Source organism: Petaurus breviceps, unplaced genomic scaffold, assembly GCF_028583685.1.
Source record: "Petaurus breviceps papuanus isolate PSGF00001 unplaced genomic scaffold, PetGlider_PUasm1.0 90897, whole genome shotgun sequence".
Classification (NCBI taxonomy): domain Eukaryota; kingdom Metazoa; phylum Chordata; class Mammalia; order Diprotodontia; family Petauridae; genus Petaurus; species Petaurus breviceps.
Genome location: NW_027187374.1, coordinates 15,100,299 through 15,119,937, shown reverse-complemented (window position 1 = coordinate 15,119,937; position 19,639 = coordinate 15,100,299).

The following is a 19,639-nucleotide window of genomic DNA, read 5'->3' as shown; positions in this document are numbered from 1 at the left end:
ATTTCCCTCATGAATGTTAATGAAAAAATTTTCAATAAAATAGTAGTAAGGAGATTACAGCAACATATCACAAGGATCACACACTATGACCAGTTGGAATTTATACCAGGAATGGAGTGTTGAGACTGGATACCAGCAATGGAAAGCACCAGGGCAGAAATAGATTACAGGGGATCCCTGAACTAGTGCTAGGTGGAGGAACAGGTGCCATATGGAAGCTCTGTGGCCCACTACTCCATTTCAGGTCACACATTCAGGGCAGAGTAGAGCAGATGTGAGCACTGGCCCTAGCTTTGTTTTGAGCAAAGAAAAAATTCTGGAAATGTAACTGTGTGGCTCTGATCCCAAGGCAGAGGAATGACTAAATTCTAACCTTTAGCCCAGCATGTAATAGCCTTCAGTGGAATAACCAGGACAGGAGTCCTAAGCCAAGGAGAAGCTGACAATTAAGTTACTCTGAACCTGTGGAGCCTCCCAGTGGGCTAATAGTGGTTGAGTCCAGCAGTAGTCTACTGAAACTTCCACCAAGGGACAAGCCAAAAGACCCAAATCTAGGTCAAGAACAAGGAAAACTTGGACTAGGAGGACAGTTAACAGACCTTATTCTGTTTCACACCACTTTGGGAGCACTGAAAGCTCCCACACCCCCAGCCTGATCTGTGAAAGCAGCAAAAGTATATACAATCGAATCATACACACTTTACCCCCAGAAGTGGGCAAAGCCCATCAACATAAACCCCCAAGTCAAGAAGTAGGCTGGAAGAATGAAAATAAAATTTCATCATAACAGCCTATTATGGAGACAGACACAAAAACACCTATTAGCTAAGACTCAGAGAAAAAAATGAAACTTGGGCACAAGTCTAACAAGAATTCCTATAAATGTTAAAGTAAAGTTAAAAAAGATCCAAAAGTGATTTAAAAAAAAAATGGATGAGAGCAGTTGAGGAAAAATGGATAATGAAATTAGAGCTAGAGAAGAAAGATATGAAAACAGAATTAACAGCTTGGAGAGATACAAAACCTTATCTAAAAAAATAACTCCTTAAAAATTAGAACTAGCCAAATGGAAGTTAATGACTATGAGATAGCAATAAATAATAAAATGGAAATCTCAAAAAATAGAAGAAAATGTGAAATGAAGTAGAATAAACAACTAACTTGGAAAATGGATTGAAGAGAGATAATTTAAGAATCAATGGACTAGTCCACTTTCTCCAATTCATGTAAAAGGTAACTCTGAACAAACTTTGGAGCTACAGAACCCACAAAATAACACAGAGAAGCTAACCTCCTACTGAAGACAGCTCGGCAGGTTGGCAGGAAGTAGCCAGCACAGAGCTCTGGGAGCCCAGCCCAGCCCTGTGTGAGCCTGAGGTTTTAGCCTCAGCGTGGCCACAACCAGCCACCAGCTGGAGGGATCTCAAATCACCAGCAGCTGTGGTGGTTTCCAGAATTATAAACACATAGATGTGAAGGACAAAGTGAGAGGTCAGTGCAGTGTGGAATTTGGGAACCGGTAGTCTAGGAGTGGGTCAGGTCTTTACCCTGGGTGAAGCGGCTAAGGCACCACCTGCTGCCACATGGCTGCTTCAAAGCCCCTGGCCTGCAGATTGTAGGGGGACCAAGGAATCAGTCTGAGGGTTAATCACTCTTGCTTTAACCTGCTTGGATCTGGATTGCTGTCTCGGGTGGAGGACTGGGGGTATGTAACCAGTTTGCCAGAGTGTGTGGAGGCTTCAGAGAAGGCACCCAACTAATAGCTCCAGCAGCTGAGAAAACCCCAGCAATTTGGGACAAAGCTACCCTTTCTGGTGGCAGAGTCCTACTGTGGCAAAAAGCTCAAAAGTCAAGTAATTGAGTGACAACATGAGCAAGCAAAGGAAGCAAAGCAAGCTCAGCAATCCGACATTAGACTCTTATTTTGGGGACAAAAAGGATCAAAGAATGGAACAGAAGGAAGACAGTGAAGTCAGAACGCAGTCCTGCACCAAAAGCTTTCAAGAAAAATATGAGATGTTATAGGCCATAGAGGAGCTTAAAAAGGATTTTGTGAACCAAATAAGAGAAGTAGAGGAAAAATTGGGAAGAGAAATGAGAATGATGCAAGAAAATTATGAAATGCGAGTCAACAGCCTGAATGAAGAAAATAACACCTTAAAAAACAGACTAACTCAAATAGCAAAAGAGGCTCAAAAAAGCAATAAGGAGTAGAATGCCTTAAAAAGCCAATTTTGCCAGATGGAAAAAGACTCTCAAAAGCTCACTGAAGAGAATAATTCCTTCAGAATTAGATTGGAGCAAATGGAAGCTAGTGACTTTATGAGAAATCAAGATACTATTAAACAGATCCAAATAAATGAAAAAAATAGAAGGTAATGTGAAATATCTCATTGGAAAAACCACTGACCTGGAAAATAGACCCAGGAGAGATAATTTAAAAATTATTGGACTACCTGAAAGCCATGATCATAAAAAGAACTTAGAAATCATCCTCCAAGAAATTCTCAAGGAAAATTGCCCTGATGTTTTAGAACCAGAGGGAAAAATAGAGGTTGAAAGAATCCACTGATCACCTCATGAAAAAGATCCCAAAAAGAAAACTCCTAGGAATATTATAGCCAGGTTCCAGAATTCCCAGATCAAGGAGAAAATATTACAAGCAGCCAGGAAGAAATAATTTGAATATTGTGGAATCACAATCAGGATAACACAGGATCTGACTGCTTCTACACTGAGGGATCAAAGGGCTTGGAAAGTTAATCGTTCAACTTTGATAAGTTCCTTATGATTTCTTTTCCCTGTTTACCTTCTCATGCTTCTCTTGCTTCTTGTATCTGAATGTCAAATTTTCCATTCAAATCTGTTTTTTTCAGCAAGAATGCTTGAAAGTCCTCTATTCCCCTGAATGACCATATTTTCCCCTGAAACATGATACTCAGTTTTGTTGGGTAGGTGACTCTTGGTTTTAATCCCAGCTCCTTTGACCTGTGGAATATCATATTCCAAGCCCTTCGATCCCTCAGTGTAGTAGGATCTTTTTCAGGAGGTGATCAGTGGATTCTTTCAACCTCTATTTTGCCCTCTGGTACTAAAACATCAGGGCAGTTTTCTTTAAGAACTTCCTGGAGGATTTCTAGGTTCTTACTTTGGTCATGGCTTTCAGGTAGTCCAATAATTTTTAAATTCTCTCTCCTGGATCTATTTTCCAGGTCAGTGGTTTTTCCCATGAGATATTTCACATTGCCTTCTATTCTTTCATTTGTTTGGATCTGTTTCACAGCATCTTGATTTCTCATAAAGTCATTAGCTTCCATTTGCTCCAATCTAATTCTGAAGCAATGATTCTCCTCATTGAGCTTTTGAGATTCTTTTTCCATCTGCCAAATTTGGCTTTTTAAGGCATTCTTCTCCTCATTGCCTTTTTGGGCCTCTTTTGCCATTTGAGTCAGTCTGTTTTTTACGGTATTATTTTCCTCAGTCAGATTGTTGACTCTCATTTCATAATTTTCTTGCATTGTTCTCATTTCTTTTCCCAATTTTTCCTCCACTTCTCTTATTTGGTTTTCAAAATCTTTCTTAAGATCCTCTATGGCCTGTAACCAGCTTGTATTTTCCTTTGAAGCTTTTGTTGCAGGAGTTCTGACTTCACTGTTTTCCTCCTGTTCCATGCTTTGCTCCTTTTTGTCCCCAAAATAGGAGTGTAATGTTGGAATCTTCTGTCTGCTTTGTTTCCTACTCAATTACTTGACTTTTGGGCTTTTTGCCACAGTAGGACTCTGCCACCAGACAGGGGAGCTTTCCTCCCAAATGCTGGTGTTTTCTCAGCTTGTGGAGGTATTAGATGGGTGTCCTCTCTGAAGTCTCCATACACTCTGGCAAGCTGGACACGTACCCCAGGACCTCCACCCTAGACTGCAATCCAGATCCAAGCAGGTTAAAACAAGAGCAAATCACACCTCAGACTGGTGCTTGGTCTCCCCACACTCTGCAGGCCGGGACCTGACGCTGCCACATGGCACTGGCTGGCTGTACCTGCGCTTCTCACCCCGGGGGTAAAAGCCATGCACTCCTACTTACTGGTCCCAAAGTCCAGACTGTACTGACCTCTCACTTTGTCCTTTGTGTCTATGTGTTGAGAAATCTGGAAATGGCCACAGCTGCTGCTGATCTGGAGTCCCTCTGGCTGGTGGCTGGTCAGGCCCTCCCTGGGGCTAAAGCCTCGGGGTAGGGCTAGGCTCGGCTCCCAGAGGGCTGTGCTGGATTCCTGCCAGCCTGCCAGGCTGTCCTCAGCGGGAGGTTAGCTTCTCTGTGTCATTTTGTGGGTTCTGCAGCTCCAAAGTTTGTTTAGAGTCCCTTTTTTACATGGATTAGGGAAGGTGGAAGCTGGAGCCAGGGGAAGGTCTTGCTTCTACTTAGCCATCTTGGCTCTGCCTCCCTCAAGCATTCTTGATGAAAAAACCAGAGTTGAATAGAAAAATTTGACATTCAGATACAAGAAGCAAGAAAATCACGAGAAGCTAAACAGGGAAAAGAAATCATAAGGAACTTATCAGAATTGAACTACTTATATTCATACATGGAAAAATGATAATTGTAACTTATGAAACTTTTCTCAGTATGAGAATAGTTGAAGAGAATAGAAATGTGTATGTATACATGTGTGTATACATATATACATACATATATATGTCTATATAGGAGGGTATATGGGTGTATGAATATATATGTGAGTATGTGTATATATGTGTACAGGTTTACATAGACAGAGGGTACAGGACCAGTTGAATAGGAAGGGATTATATTTAAAAGGTTATGTGAGTATGTGTATATATGTGTACAGGTTTACATAGACAGAGGGTACAGGACCAGTTGAATAGGAAGGGATTATATTTAAAAGGTGTAATTAAGAGGTGAGAGAGGAACATAATGAGAAGAGATGGAGAGATAAAATGGGATAAAATATCTCATATAGAAGAGGCAAGAGAAAACTGTTACAATGGAGTGGAAGAACAGGAAGGCAAAAGGGAATGGGTCAACCTTATTCTCATTGAATTTGGCTTGGGGAGGGAATGACATACACACTAAATAGGGTATCTTACCCTACAGGAGAGTAGAGGGGAAGGGGATGAGACGGGGGATGATGGAAGGGAGGACAGGCTGGGGGTGAGGGAAATTGGAAGCACCCACTTTTGAAAAAGGACAGGATCAAAGTAGAGAATAGAACAAGTCGGGGGTGGGATGGAGGGAAATATAGTCAGTCTTTCACAATATATCCACTCTGGAAATGTTTTGCATAGCTACACGTGTACAACCTATATTGAATTACTTATCTTCCCAGTAAGGGTGGGTAATGAGGGAGGTAGGGAAAGAATTTGGAATTCAAAGGTTTAAAATAAAATATTGTAAAAAATATATATTATTATTTTACATTTAACTGGGAAATAAGATATACAGACACTGGGGCAGAGAGATCCACCATGCCCTACTGGAAAATCAGGGTGGGAAAATGGGGGAAGATATAGGAGAGATCAGATTGGGGGACGGGATATTCAGTGGGATTGCTGTTTTGGGGTGGTGGGTAGGAGAAAAATGGGGAGAAAATTTTTAACTCAAAATCTTGTGGAAATGAATGAGGTAAACTAAAAAATAAAAGAAAAATAAACTACAAAAAAAAAGGATCAATGGACTACCTGAAAGTCACAAATATGTCAAGAAATCATAAAAGAAAACTGCCAAGATCTCTTAGAGGGGCAGGTAGGCGACGCCATGAGTAGAGTGCCATCCCTGGAGTCAGGAGGACCTGAATTCAGATCTGGCCACAGATACTTAACACACATACAAACTAGCCGTGTGACTTTAGGCAAGTTACTTAACCGCAGTTGCCCTCCAAAAAGCAAAAAAAAAAAAAAAAAAAAAAAGATCTCTTAGAACCAGAAGGCAAAGTAGACATTGAAAGACTCCAACACCTGAAAGAAACCCTTCCCAGGAATATTATAGCCAAAATCCAGAGCTCCCAGTCAAAGAAAAAATCCTTCCAGAAGTCAGAAAAAAAGTATTCTAGTACCAAGGAACCAAACTGAGGATCACATGAGATTTAGTAGCCACCACCATAAAGAGGTGGAGATGCTGTGGATAGAGCACTGGCTCTGGAGTCAGGAGGACGAGTTAGATAGTAGCTATGTAACCTTGTGCAAACACTTAATGTAATTGCAGAAGTAAGAGGAAGGAAGAAGGAAGGAAGGAAGGAAGGGAGGGAGGGAGGGAGGGAGGAGAAGGAAGAGGAGGAGGAAAAGAAAGAGGAGGAGGATGAAGAGAAGAAGAAGGAGGAGGAATAATTTATGTATAGAAAAAATATGTATAATCCCTATAGGAAAAAAAATTAGTTTTTAATGACAAACATTTCAAGCATTCCTGATGAAAAGACTAGAGCTGAGTAGAAAATTTAATATATATAGAAATTAAGAGAGACATAAAAAAGTAAACATGAGTGAGCAATCAATTGGGATTTAAAAGGGTTAAATAATTTATATTCTTATAAGGGGACATGATACATATAGCTTTTCAGAACTCCCACATTATAAGTATCATAGAGGGGGGTTAATTAGACAGAGGACCTGGGAGTGATTCTGTACTGTTTTAATGATCTTAAAAGAAGAATTCAAGTTTTTGATGGGATGATGAATTTACTGGTCATTCAAACATGTTGCTGAATGCAGTTTGTCTCTAGTAACCATCACTCTCTATGGTATAATTTTGAAACCTTCTAGGCTGGCATCTGTGAGGAGAACAAAAGGTTCACTTGGATCCAAATAAGCTAACACTGAAACATGGCAGTTGATTAAGTGTTGGAAGGTCTTTTCATATTTTTCTTTCCTTTCATCTCCAAAGGACTTTGCAGGTTTTAAGACAAGTTCACATTTCTTATCCTTCTGGTTCTGAGTATCTTCAATCATATGTACACCAGTGAGGTCATTCAGTAGTTCACCAATATCACTAGTTATTAACAAATTTTAATAAACATCAAATCCCAGAAACGTTCTTAAGTCTTAAAGATTATGTAATCCAAAAGTTCTTTTACCTTCTCTCATTGTTGGAATACATTTGACTGGCATATTTAACAGAAACTGCAAAACTGATACTTGTATATTGAAGCTTGAGACCAGCTTTGTCCAGCCAATCTAGCCCTTTCATGTGTCTCTCTTCATGTTCTTCTAGAGTTTTTCCAAAAACAGTATCATTAAGGTACACTAATACTTTTAGGTTGTTCATGTCTCTAACAGCTTTTTCCACTAGCTTTAGGAAAGTAGAGGTTTCCCTGAGATGCTATTGGTCATATGCTTAAATTGGCGAATACCATTTTCCTCAGTCATAGGAATCTGATAATATCTAGTATGCCAAGTCTTAGACAGAATCACCATGGCATGTCCAATGTAGTTTTTTTGTTCAAAGCTGAATAATATCCATACATCTGTGTCTTTCCTTTCTGTTTTGGTACTCTAGGTGATGCATAAAGGCTTCCGGTTCCTGTGATGATGCCACTGACCAGCATGTCTTTGAAATAGCTTCTAAAGTCTTCTGTCATAGACAGAGCAATCTTTCTAGATCTTTCCTAGAATGGTAATGAATTGAAGTTTTGAATTCTATGAGTTGCATCGCAGGCATATCCCACACTCTATTCAGGCAGAAAGCGTTCTTGATTAAAATTATTGATTTTCTGGTATACAAATGCCCTATCCCAATGTAGATTGGCATCTTGTCTAAACTTAGCCTTTGAGTATTATCTGCAGGCACCGAGAGTTTGAGTGACTTATAGACAGTTATGTACCCGGTATGTGTCCAAGTAGGACTTGAAACTAAGTCATCTATATTCCAAAAACAGCTCTGTAAACACTACCCTGTACTGTTTCCCAAAAAAATAAGAACAAAATAGATAAAAAGAATGGGATAGGGTAGCTATCATTACATTGTGAACCAGTGAAAACCAGTTTGACTGGTATAGCCCCAGGCCCTCATTTTCAGCCTCTTAGTCAGATGGTACTGTGATACTTCATTTTCTTACTTCCCTGCTTCTCATTCCTCACTTCTTATTAGGCAATTTAGAAAATACCATTACTGTACTGCAGAAAACAGGGCAATCTCCCATTAGTGTCATACTGGCTCTTTGTCTCAAATGAGATAGAATTTTGAGCCCTGAGAGACTTTCTGTTGTCAATGGGAATGGGGATGACCTCTCCTGTCCACTGTATGCTAACCATTGTGGGTATAGAGACCACATACTGAGACTTTCCTTGTTATCAACTATTTTCTTCTTCCCCTTATATATAGCAATAAAGTTTGTTAAAGCTATCTCTATGTGGGCTGGCTGCTGCTTTTCATCTGAACTCCCCTGCACTACAATCTGGTGTCAGCGGTGGAAATGAAAAGCTTATTCCCTCCTTTAGTTTTTCAGAGAGAAAAAAAAAAGAAAGGAGGAGGGAAAGGGGGAAGGGAAGTGCCAGAGGAATGAGAGTGTTCCTGTGGAGCCTGGCAGCCAGATACTCAGGAGACTTGGATTACAAGGGTGTTCAGTGGTCAAGAGGGCTTATCTCTTTGCACTCCACTAGAATCCTGAGTGATGGTTTGCTTAGGAACAAGAAATTAACTGAGAAAAGGATTTCATTCCTTGGCTGCTCCCCACAGTGATAGAAACACTCACCCAGAAGGAAGAGGGGATGGCAGGGGCGGACTCACGAACAGTAAAATCAGCCAGAATCTTCCTGGCAACCACTACCATGCAGCTCAATCCAGCAAGCTATGGACGTTGGTATGAATGATGAGAGGGTGGGAGCTTGCTAGGATTTCAGACAGGTCCCAGCAAAGTCACAAGGAATCTTTAGAATCCTGGATAGTTCACATTATTGATAAAGACCCCCAAATTATATCCATTATAGAAGATGACTGGATTGTATCCTATGGGGCTGGTCCATTGACACCCCCCCCACCACGAATACAATGGCTACCCAATGGGTAGAACAGGGATAAGAAGCTGCTTTATTAGATTGACTTTATGCAGTCATCAAACACAATACACTGGGTAATTTCCTGGTCCCTTCAGACAGGCAGTGGTCCACCCACACAGAAGCAATTTCTACCCTGAGATAGGATTCAATTATACTGTGAGTGGGGAGTTAGGAAAGGGGGATAGGAGGACACTTCCCCCAAACCCACCCACCCAAAAAGGCGTATGGTAGTAACTACCAGGTTGTGGAATTCCCTAGGAGGAGCAGGGATAGGGGGATATACATCAGGTCCCTAACAACTTCTTGTGGCAGAGAAAGATGCGAGGGGGATCTCTGAAGCCGTCCTGCTATAGGGACATTCTTAAGGAGGTGATCCAGCTGATTGGTTAAGAAGAGTGGGTTAAACTTGGGGATTAGGATGAGAAAATCCTAGGGCTAGGAAAAATGGTCACTTTTAGAATAGGTCACAGTGAAACCTGGAGCCCCTCAGAGAATAAGAATGAAAAAGAAAATAAGAGAATCTAGTTCCTCTTGGTTTGTATCTGTTAGACAGATACCTCCAGCCCTCAACCCTATCATCCCCATCTGCTTCCCATGTAGGAGAATACATTCCCCAGATTGGACAAACAGCAATAGGGGTGAGCATGATCCCCAGACCAGCTACTCCCACAGGGATTAATAAGAAATACGTCTAAATCATAATAGAATGACTAAGTAGAGGAACTAGACATTTTCTAGAACTCCTAGACATGAGGGACAAAGTGACTATAGCGTTAGGATTTACATAAAAAAGGGACAAGATAATATTCCTTGGTGCTTTTAGCCTACTTCCCAAGCGACTTCCACAATTGTAGGGAGACTATCCCAGCCTAGGAAATGGATTATAGTTGGCAATCCCCGCTGAAGACTAAACCATAGGCATAGATCTGCTAAATTGCTTTATAGGGGGAGAGTGACAGACTGACTGATCATAGTCTACTACATTTCCCATTTCCTACCACTAACTATGTGGTGGGTAGCAGTTTATGATCTTCTTTTCCCTTCCCACTCACCACCACCTCATGAAGGTGATGCAATTAATATGGAATTCCAGGTAGGGTTCCAGGTAGAGAGAGAGAGATCAGTGCCCTAATAAAAGAATCCTTGGACTATCTCTCAATTCAACAGCCCAGTGTGGCTAATAAGGAAGACCAGTGGTGCTTGGTGACTATCAAGGGCTAAATCAAGTTGTGAATATGATTTATCCCACTGTGTTGTACCACACTGACTGTGACTGGAATTCTGGTGGTCACACCTGGTGAAGGTGGTAGTATGGTAGACTTGAACACTGCTCTCTTTTCTATTCCCTGAAGGGCAAAGGATCAAAGCCCATTTGAGGGAGCTAGGTAGAGCAAGTTGATAGAACTCTGGGCCTTGAGTCAGGATGATAGATCTGAGTTCAAATTTGGCCTTAAACACTTACTAGCTGTGTGACCCTGGGTAAGTCACTTAATTTCTGTTCACCACCTCTGTAAAAATGGGAATAATAATAGCGCCTACCTCCCAGTATGATTATGAGGATCAAATGATATAACAATTGCACAGTGCCTGGCACATAGTAAGCACTACATAAATGTTAGTTATTATTATTATGAGCTTTTACTTAGCAGGGAATGCAGTATACTTTTACTGTCCCACCCCCAGGATATTTTAATAGCCTAGCCCTCTGTCACCAGTGTGTGGGGTGGATAGTGACCAAATTCCAATCCGATTCTGCCATTACAGTTCTGTACTGAACTGATGATATTGAACAACTGAGACAAAAGTGAGGACTACCCTCATTTCCCTAAGGGCTTAATTGGATCAAGATGGGTAGAACTTAACCCATTCAAGATACAGGGAATATCCCAGCAGGAAAAGTCCTAGGAAGTCCAATGGGCAAGGACCAAGATTCCTAAGCATCAGGAGTTTATTCCTGATCTTGAAGCCTCTAGTAACCAAAAAGGAGATAGTCTCTGAATGGGCTCTTTATCTACTGGAGGCAGACAGCACATCCTATATTTAGGAATTGTTATGCAGTCCCTCCATGCTATGGTATGATATATTGCATGGTTTGAATGATAATCACAGCAACAAGCAACAGTGAAAGCTCCCCAGGAGGCCATCCAATACACCCTTCCTCTTGGACCCCTATCACCCAGCAATGCCGTGGAATTCTAGGCATCAGTTCTTCCAGTAAAAGCAGACTGAAGCTTATGGAAGAAGGATGTAGCCACTACCCAGAGACCTCGCAAGTTCTGGATCTACATGTCTAAAGGGGCAACAGTCAATTATTCCCCCCACCTTTGAGAAACAATGTTTAGGGAGAGGGAACCTGTGGCCTTGAGGCTACATGTGGCCTTCTAGGTCCTTGGGTACTACATTTTGACTGAGTCCAAGTTATATAGAACAATCCTTTTATTAAGGAGATTTGTTCTGTGAAATCTGGATTCAAAGGGCTGTACTTGAGGACCTAGCCTCAAGGCTGCAGGCTTCCTGCCCCTGGTAGCCTAATACTGGGCCTGACACTAATTGAGACAGTGAAACTGACTGGGGACATTCTGGTCACATTGAGTCCTGAGATCCCCACACTTCAATGGGTTTTGACTGAGACCCCACCTCACAAGGCAGGAGGCTTTTCAATTGTTAATGAAGTGAACCTTGGGCCCATACAGTGACAGAGCCACTGGAGAATTGGCCTGAACCCAACCCCAAAGCTCACACTTCAAATGATTTGGTGCCCTTCTTCATCCTGCCTCTCAGAGGATGAAGAGACCTCTTGTATTAAAAATGGCAAAGTCCAGTGGAGTACAGCAGCATAAAAGGTAGGGTTTATGCCAATCATGACAACAATCATTCAGCACAGTGGGAAGACCTATGGGGTGGTGCTCCTCATTTTTAAACTGAGAACTCAAAAGGAGATATTCACCTACACTGACACTCTTCGGTCATGGCCAGTGATCTAACCAGTCAATGACAACAAACTGGAAAATCAAGTCTAACCCAGTATGGGGGAGGGGGAACATTGATAGCATATACCTGCCATGCATGTGACCTAAGGGGACCCTACCCCTAGGAATCCAAATAGAATGGCATGCCTGATCAAGCCTGTTCCTGACAAATCATCTGAGTAATGCAATGGAGCCACACTTGCACCAGCAGTGAAAATGAGAGCCCTATGCAAGAGTGAGCCGTCAGAAAGCCTAGATCTTAAAGAAGAAGAAACCAAGGAAGCTAAAACTAGTTGTACTTCTTGAAATTTTACTGTGATAGAGAAAGGAGATCCTTAGGGAAGGTCCTTGGGGGTAGTGACCTCTTGACAAGTAGATTATGTAGACAAAGATTATGACATAAGGGCTTATGATATATCTTGAAGGCCATAGAGATTTATAAAGACTATGGGGTGGCACAACCTTTTCTCTCCTGGATACAAGGACTACCATTCCAGTTCTTAAAAAAGAAAATCTGTCATTACTTTGGCTATCCTGATTCTATTTCTAGTGACAATAGGACTCCATTTATTGTAGGATTCAACAATGGCCCTGAAATCAGGGCATAAGATGGATTTTCCATTTCCCATTCCTCACAGACATCATAAAACAATGGAACAACTGCTTGAAACAAGGCCTATCTAATGACAATGCTGTTATTTAGTTGCTTTTTTTCTGTTGTGTCTGACTCTTTGTGACCCCATTTGGGGTTTCCTTGGCAAAGATTCTGGAGAGGTTTGCCATTTCTTTTTCCAGTTCATTTTACAGATGAGGAAACTGAAGCAAACAGGTTTAAGTGACTTCCCCAGAGTCACACAGCTAGTAAGTATCTGAGTCCAGATTTGAACTCAAGTCTTCCTAACTCCAGTCTTGGCCTCTATCCACTACAACACCTAGCTGCCCCTGGAACATAGTTGGCAATCATTTTTTTTTTGGATAGATGGATTGCCTTAGTCATTCTACCCTTTCAACATTTCCATTCCCCCATGAAGCTAAATCTCAGATGACCCATTATCAGGGCAAAGACGGAAGGGAGCCACCAGCTTGCATCTAGTTGTTCATAACCAATGGTAACACACCTGAATGTATGCTCCTTTTTCTTTTCTTTCTTTTTTTTTTTTGGAAGGGAGAAGGCAGGACAATTGGGGTTAAGTGACTTGCCCAAGGTCACATGGCTAGTAAGTGTTAAGTGTCTGAGGCTGGATTTGAACTCAGGTCCTCCTGACTCCAGGGCTGGTGCTCTATTCACCGTGCCACTAACTGCCCCGACCCTCCTTTTTCTAGCCCAAGTTATACCCATGGAGGGTAGATGATCTACTCATTAGGACCCACCATTTAGGGATGCATTGACTTCTGCCAGTCATGCCCTGATTAGTCTGGCTAGCACGCTAACCTTTTCCATACACCCTGCCCAAGGTTTGATTTACTTTCCTTAGGATAGCCGTTTTATAGCCTAGTGAAACTAATGGGATCATATAACTAATTCAAACAGTGGTCACAGAAGTGGCATTATCCCCAGGTGAGGTTGGGGGGGAGGGGCAATCTTGTGGAAACCAGTAAGTGGTGATAAATGTGAAGATAGTAGGTCAGGGTTCTGGAGGGACATTATGGATCCTGCCCAATACACAGTCCACCTAGAGGCTAGTGGGAAAGGAAGTGACTAGATTGGAAGGGGGGACATAGGCTGGTGGGGAGGAGAATCTTACACTGTGGCCCATACTCTTTCTATTTTTAAAAATTTCCATGGTTGACACTGGATGGGAACCAACTGAGATACTCTGATTCTATTCTCACTATTGCTGTTGATTTGTTGGATTTTCTACTTGACCTTATGGCTATCAGTCATATTGTGGAGGCAGTCAGATCCAGGTGGCATCATGAAAATGTTTCTGCTTTTCAAAGATTTTCTCTTGTTTTTGCTTTTTTTTTCCTCCCAGGTACATTATTATGGAGTCAATAACACTGAACACTGATCCTATGCTTATCTCAAGCAGTAGCAGTGGCAGCTAAATTTAGCAGCTGATGGATCTGTTACACACCTATAGGAAAACCTGATAGCAGTTATGATGTGTTTTCCAAAACCTAGCCCTCTGCATGACAGACACAACCAAAATCCTGATCATAATGTGCTGTGTGCTCCAATGCATCCAGCACCAGCTCACGAATTCCTTTATTGTACTTTACTGACATTTCCCATGTGGAAGACTTTGGTTCTGGATGATGGTGAGCTATTGGTGATAGCACTGTTAGGTTTAAATTCCCTATTTTACTGCTCCTCATTCCTCACTTTTTATTAGAAATTTTAGAGAGTAACCTCATTTTATGACATTGGTCCTTTATCTCAAACAAAATATTAATTCGAACTCTTTACAACTCTAGACCTTTGCCTGGATTGTGGATGCCCTCTGTCCACCTCCCCTATCTTCCCTGCATGTTACCCACAGTGGGGATGGAACTGGAATACTGAGACTTTTCCCCAGCTGTTCTCCTCCCCTTGTGAGTAGTAATAAAATTTATTAAAGTTATCTCTGTGCACCACAGTTATATTAGGAAGATATATTTACATGAGGAAATATAGGAAATCCAGTAGGTAGAAGTATAGGAGCTGTATTGGGTAAAAATCAAATAAAGGAGATACAGAATTGATATTGTAATGTGAATATATGATAAACTGAACAGAAGGAAGAATAAATCATAGCATGAAGGCAAAACAGCAGTGAGGAAAACTCTAATGATTCAGACATCTGCTGGAGCTTTTTCTCTGCCAAAAAACAGAACAACTAATAAATGCTTGACTTGTCTTAATGATAATTTTGTTCTTCCAAAATTTGATGAAGATATGAAAGCAACTGATATTGAGGTCTAATTTGCATCAATACTGGAGTAGATATGATAGAAACAGGAGTGGGGGAGGGGAAGAGAGATTATTCCATTTTAGAATTCATGATAGAAGAGAAAAAAGCCATGCAGAGTCAAATGTCCTAAAAAGTCACAATCTTCTGTTTCTTCCTATGTTATGTGCATCCTAATCCTGGACATAGATTGTTGTGTTTGTCCTTCTTTCTCAAATAGGACCATGACATCAGGGTGATGGTGACACGACTTGAAGTTGACTTGGATTTGAGTGAGGGAGGGCTGTGCAAGGTCACCAGCATCACTTTCTCTTCCAGAACTATCTGGGCCCAGTGGCCAGATATTCATCAGGATGACTGGAGGTGGCCTAGGATGCAATGGGAGACCCTGGCCCTTTTAGGGTAAGGTCTTTTCAGATTCTCATTCCGAGTGAGGTAACACCCATTCAGTGAATAGACCTCTTTAATAAGTGAGTCAAGGGATGGCCCCTTTACTCAAAAAATAAAATAAAATAAAATAAAACTGGGAGGGGAAGACCCTCAGGGTTGCTGGCCAAAAGAGAAACAGTTACTATTTACATTCACTCTGAGCCAGGAGGGCCCCCAAAATAGCCATTAAGTGGTGCTTGGGCAGGGACCCATTGTTGTCCAATCTATGAGCTCCAGAGTGAAATGGGTTTAAGGTTTGGTCTTTGATAAAGAAATCTAGTCAGGACATAGACGGGTTTTCTCAGAAGAATACAATATGCTAGACACACTTGCATTTAGGATCTCCAGAGGGGCAATTGCTACTCAGCGGTCTAGTAGAAATCTGAAGACCTAGATTTTTTGTTGAGTCCCTGTTGCTGTGTTTCCCACTGACAGATTATATTACATTTTGCAAGCTGTCTGGAGTTCAGGTACATACCAAACTTGTCCCATAGTACCATCCATTCAGTTCCTGGCCCAACAACCAGGACCTCTCCCTCCCTTGGAACTCTATGTGTTGTCATTGTTTAGTCATTACATTCATATCTGACTCTGTGATCCCAGTTGGGGTTTTTTTGGCAAAGAAAGTGGAGTGGTTTTCCATTTCCTTCTCTGGCTCATTTTACAGATGAGGAAACTGAGGCAAGCTGAATGAAATGATTGACCCAGGGTCTAGTAAGTATCTGAGGTCGAGTTTGAACTCAGATCCTCCTGACTCCAGGCCAAGCACTCTATCCACTCCACAACCTCCTAACTCTCTGCCCCTTTTCAAGGCTTCAGATGAGACTGCTCTGCTTCTCCCTTCCCCCACTCCCCTTTTTCCATGAGGGATTGGATAGTTATGTGAATACAATTTCACCTTCCCCTATCATTAGTGAGCAAGAAATGACCCAACAGAGGCAAAGATTTATCACCCATCAAGGATAGTAGGGACCAGGGCACCACCTAGAGTTTACACTTAGTCCCCAAACATGGTTCAAGGGCCTGCAGATAGTTGTGGGTGGGGTGGGGCACCTGTTTGACCCACTACACTTTCCTCTTATATTTTTGATATACTTAGTAAATCTACTGGGATGCATTTAGCACATTGGTCTGCATTCCTGGTTCTGGAAAGTTCTCTGGGATCCTAGAGAGGCTCAAGCTTGTCCTTTCAAGTACCTTCTCATGTGTCTAGCACTACAGCAGCTCAACAAAGTACCTGTGACTCAGTTCTTAATGGCTTTTTAGATGCTCAATAAAAAAAATCATTCATCACAGTTCTTAGACAATCCCAAAATGAAAGTCCTTAGGACCTGGAGATTACAGTCACCCCCATATAAAAAGTTATGCAAGCCCAGCAAATGGTACTTTACAATGTTTATCACAGGTTACTGTTTGTTTAGTAATTATAAGGGCTTATCTCAATCAAAACCACTAGAAAAGCATTGCTTAAAGATCCAAATGACATTTACATTTATCTCTAGTTTGCTGAATACTTGTGGACAGTTTAGTCTCAAGTTCTCTTTGGTATAGGCCCAGTTTTTCTAGGGATGTTAACAATAGCTAGGAAAGGGTATCCCTGTCATTACCTTTGTTCTCTCTTTCTACCTCTGTAGACACTCTGATGGAGGTGGGGAGCAGGGGATGGCATGCAGTAGTCCATGGACAGCCAGGGTTTCATTCATGGGAACAAATGTGGATTGAAAACTGCATGTGATTTGTGGTAGCAAAAATAATTTTTGTTGAACCAGAATAAATTTGTGTTGATAGTAGTAGCAGAGGAAAGCACCAGGAAAATGACTACCTATAAGGGAATCTTACAGCCTCAAAAGAAGACCATGACATCAGGGAGATGGTGACATGACTCGAAGTTGACTTCGATTTAAGTGAGGGAGGGCTGTGCAAGGTCACCAGCCTTATTTTCTCCTCCAGAGCCATCTGGGTCCAGTGGCCAGATATTCATTAGGATGACTGGAGATGGCCCAGGATGCAGTGGGAGGCCCTGACCCTTTTAGACTAAGGTCTTTTCAGATTCTCACTTTGAGTGAGGTAATGCCCGTTCAGTAAATAGAATATACCTAGATTTTAAAAAAGGGTTTGCTAAAGTGCCTGGCTTAATCAGGATGGAGGCTTCAATAAATCTAATTAGAGTAGTCACTTTTATTTTGACCACCTTTGAGAATGCAACCAAAAAAGTTATGTAGTCATATAACCAGGTAGTTACAGATATAGGAACCCTGGCCAGGTTCATGAACAGGTATGCCATATAATTCTGCTCTCCATGGTCAGATAGTAGTCACTTCTATATCTGGAACTGAAAGATGCCCTTTGTTCACCCTTTTTGTATAGTCTTTCCCAAATTCTCTGTCTCCTGTACTCTATCCCCTGAACAAAAGTGGCAATGATAGGTTTTTAGTTCCTTGAAAGGAGGCTGCATGGTAGACATTTTCATAAGCAAAAAAGTACAAAAAAAGGAATGAAAAGTTGGAAGTAGTTGGGCTTTAAATACAATTAATGATTTCATAAAAGGATTTCTGTATTGGTTCTATGCTGTGTCCCTTTAAGCATGATTATCATCAGTCTGACATCCCAGCAGTTTCTCAGGGCTTAAGTGAGAAGGAAATAAATAGGGAGGTCTTTTCCCCAGATAATTACAGCAACATTCCCCTATCCCAGCTCCAGCTGTGCTGTGGTATTATTATAGCAAAAACTCAGCAAAGACAGAAAAGCAGCTGGCTGGGGCGGTGACCTGGGAACTCTAAGAAGGTTGTTGCAAAGATCCCTCTAATTCTCTCCCAGTCCTAATATTTCTTATAGAATTAGGAGCACCAAATCTCCACCCCTGTCCCAAACCCAGACTAGCCAGGTTTCAGCCCTGGTATAATTTTGGATGTTCATGGTGGTTATTAGGCTACTGATGGGTCCATTTGCCTTAACAGCCACTCCATTCACCTGCTCTCTAAAGCATTCTCTACTGCTGTGTCTGTGTGATTTGTTGATCCCCCTAAGCCTCAATACCTTCCTCAGAGTGTTTGATTTTGACCTCACTCAAAACACACAAAATTATATTTTTTGATATTAAAGACTATGAAGAACAGCAGAGGAAACCTGGGACTAGAGAAGGACAAATGCTACCTTGACATTTTAAAAGTAGAATATGGAATCTGTATACTATAGGTCAGTGATCTTGACTTTGAAGGCTGACAACATTTAAGGAAAGATTTTTAAGCATCTAGTGAACGTCTAGAAAAGGAAATGATCACAAAGGTCCAGCTAGGCTTAATGAGGAACAACAGCCCATTCCAATACAACCTTATTTCCTCTTTTGATAAGATTATTCTGTAGATATAATATGTCTAGATTTTCTTTCTTTTTTCTTTTTTTTTTTTAAAGCAATTGGGGTTAAGTAACTTGCTCAAGGTTACACAGCCAGGTGTTTCTGGGTGGGTGCTAAGTGTCTGAGCCCGGGATTCGATTCCCAGGACATTCCGAGGCTGGAGCCGGCGCTCTTACTCGCTCTTACCTGGCCGCCCTGATATGTCTAGATTTTAACAAAGCATTTGCTACAGTAACTCAGATTATTTTTATGGGAAAATGATAAGATGAATAGTTGATAATACTATTAAATTAATTTAGAATTGTTTTGATATCTGGACTCATTAACGATTATTTGTCAGTTTGGAAAATCTCCAGTATAGTGCACCAAGGGATCTTTGCTTGATCCTGGCTATTAATCATTGTTATCAATGTTCTGGATAAAAGCATATATAGTGTACTTGTCAAATGTTCATGACAGAAATCTAGAAAAGATTGAAATGGATGACTAAGCCAGGATGGCCAAGATAGATAGGCCAGAACATAGGACTAAATTTAATAGTCCCAGATTTAAAGTCTTGCAATTGGGTCCAACAAATTGACCACAAATACAAGATAAAAGATACTTGAATAGATGGCAACTTTTCTGAAAACAATCTGAGAATTTTAGTGTACTTCCAATACAAATCAGCAATGGGATATATGTATCCTCAGCACTTAGCAAAGGACCTGAGTTATGTAGGCACTTAATAAATGTTTACCAACAGACTGGCTGTCTGCATTAAGTGGCATAGCTTCCAGAAAAAAGGAGGTGATAGTTCTATTGTTTTTCTCCCTTCTCAGATTGTGCCTGGCACATTATGTTCAGCTCTTGGCACTAAAGTTTAGGAAGGATCTTGAGTTCATTCTATATAAGTATTGCTAAGAGGAAACAGACATATAGACTGGAGAGGGGAGGACTAAGGTCTTTTTATGGTGGGTAGGTGGTATAATGGATATTTTGCTTTACCTGGAA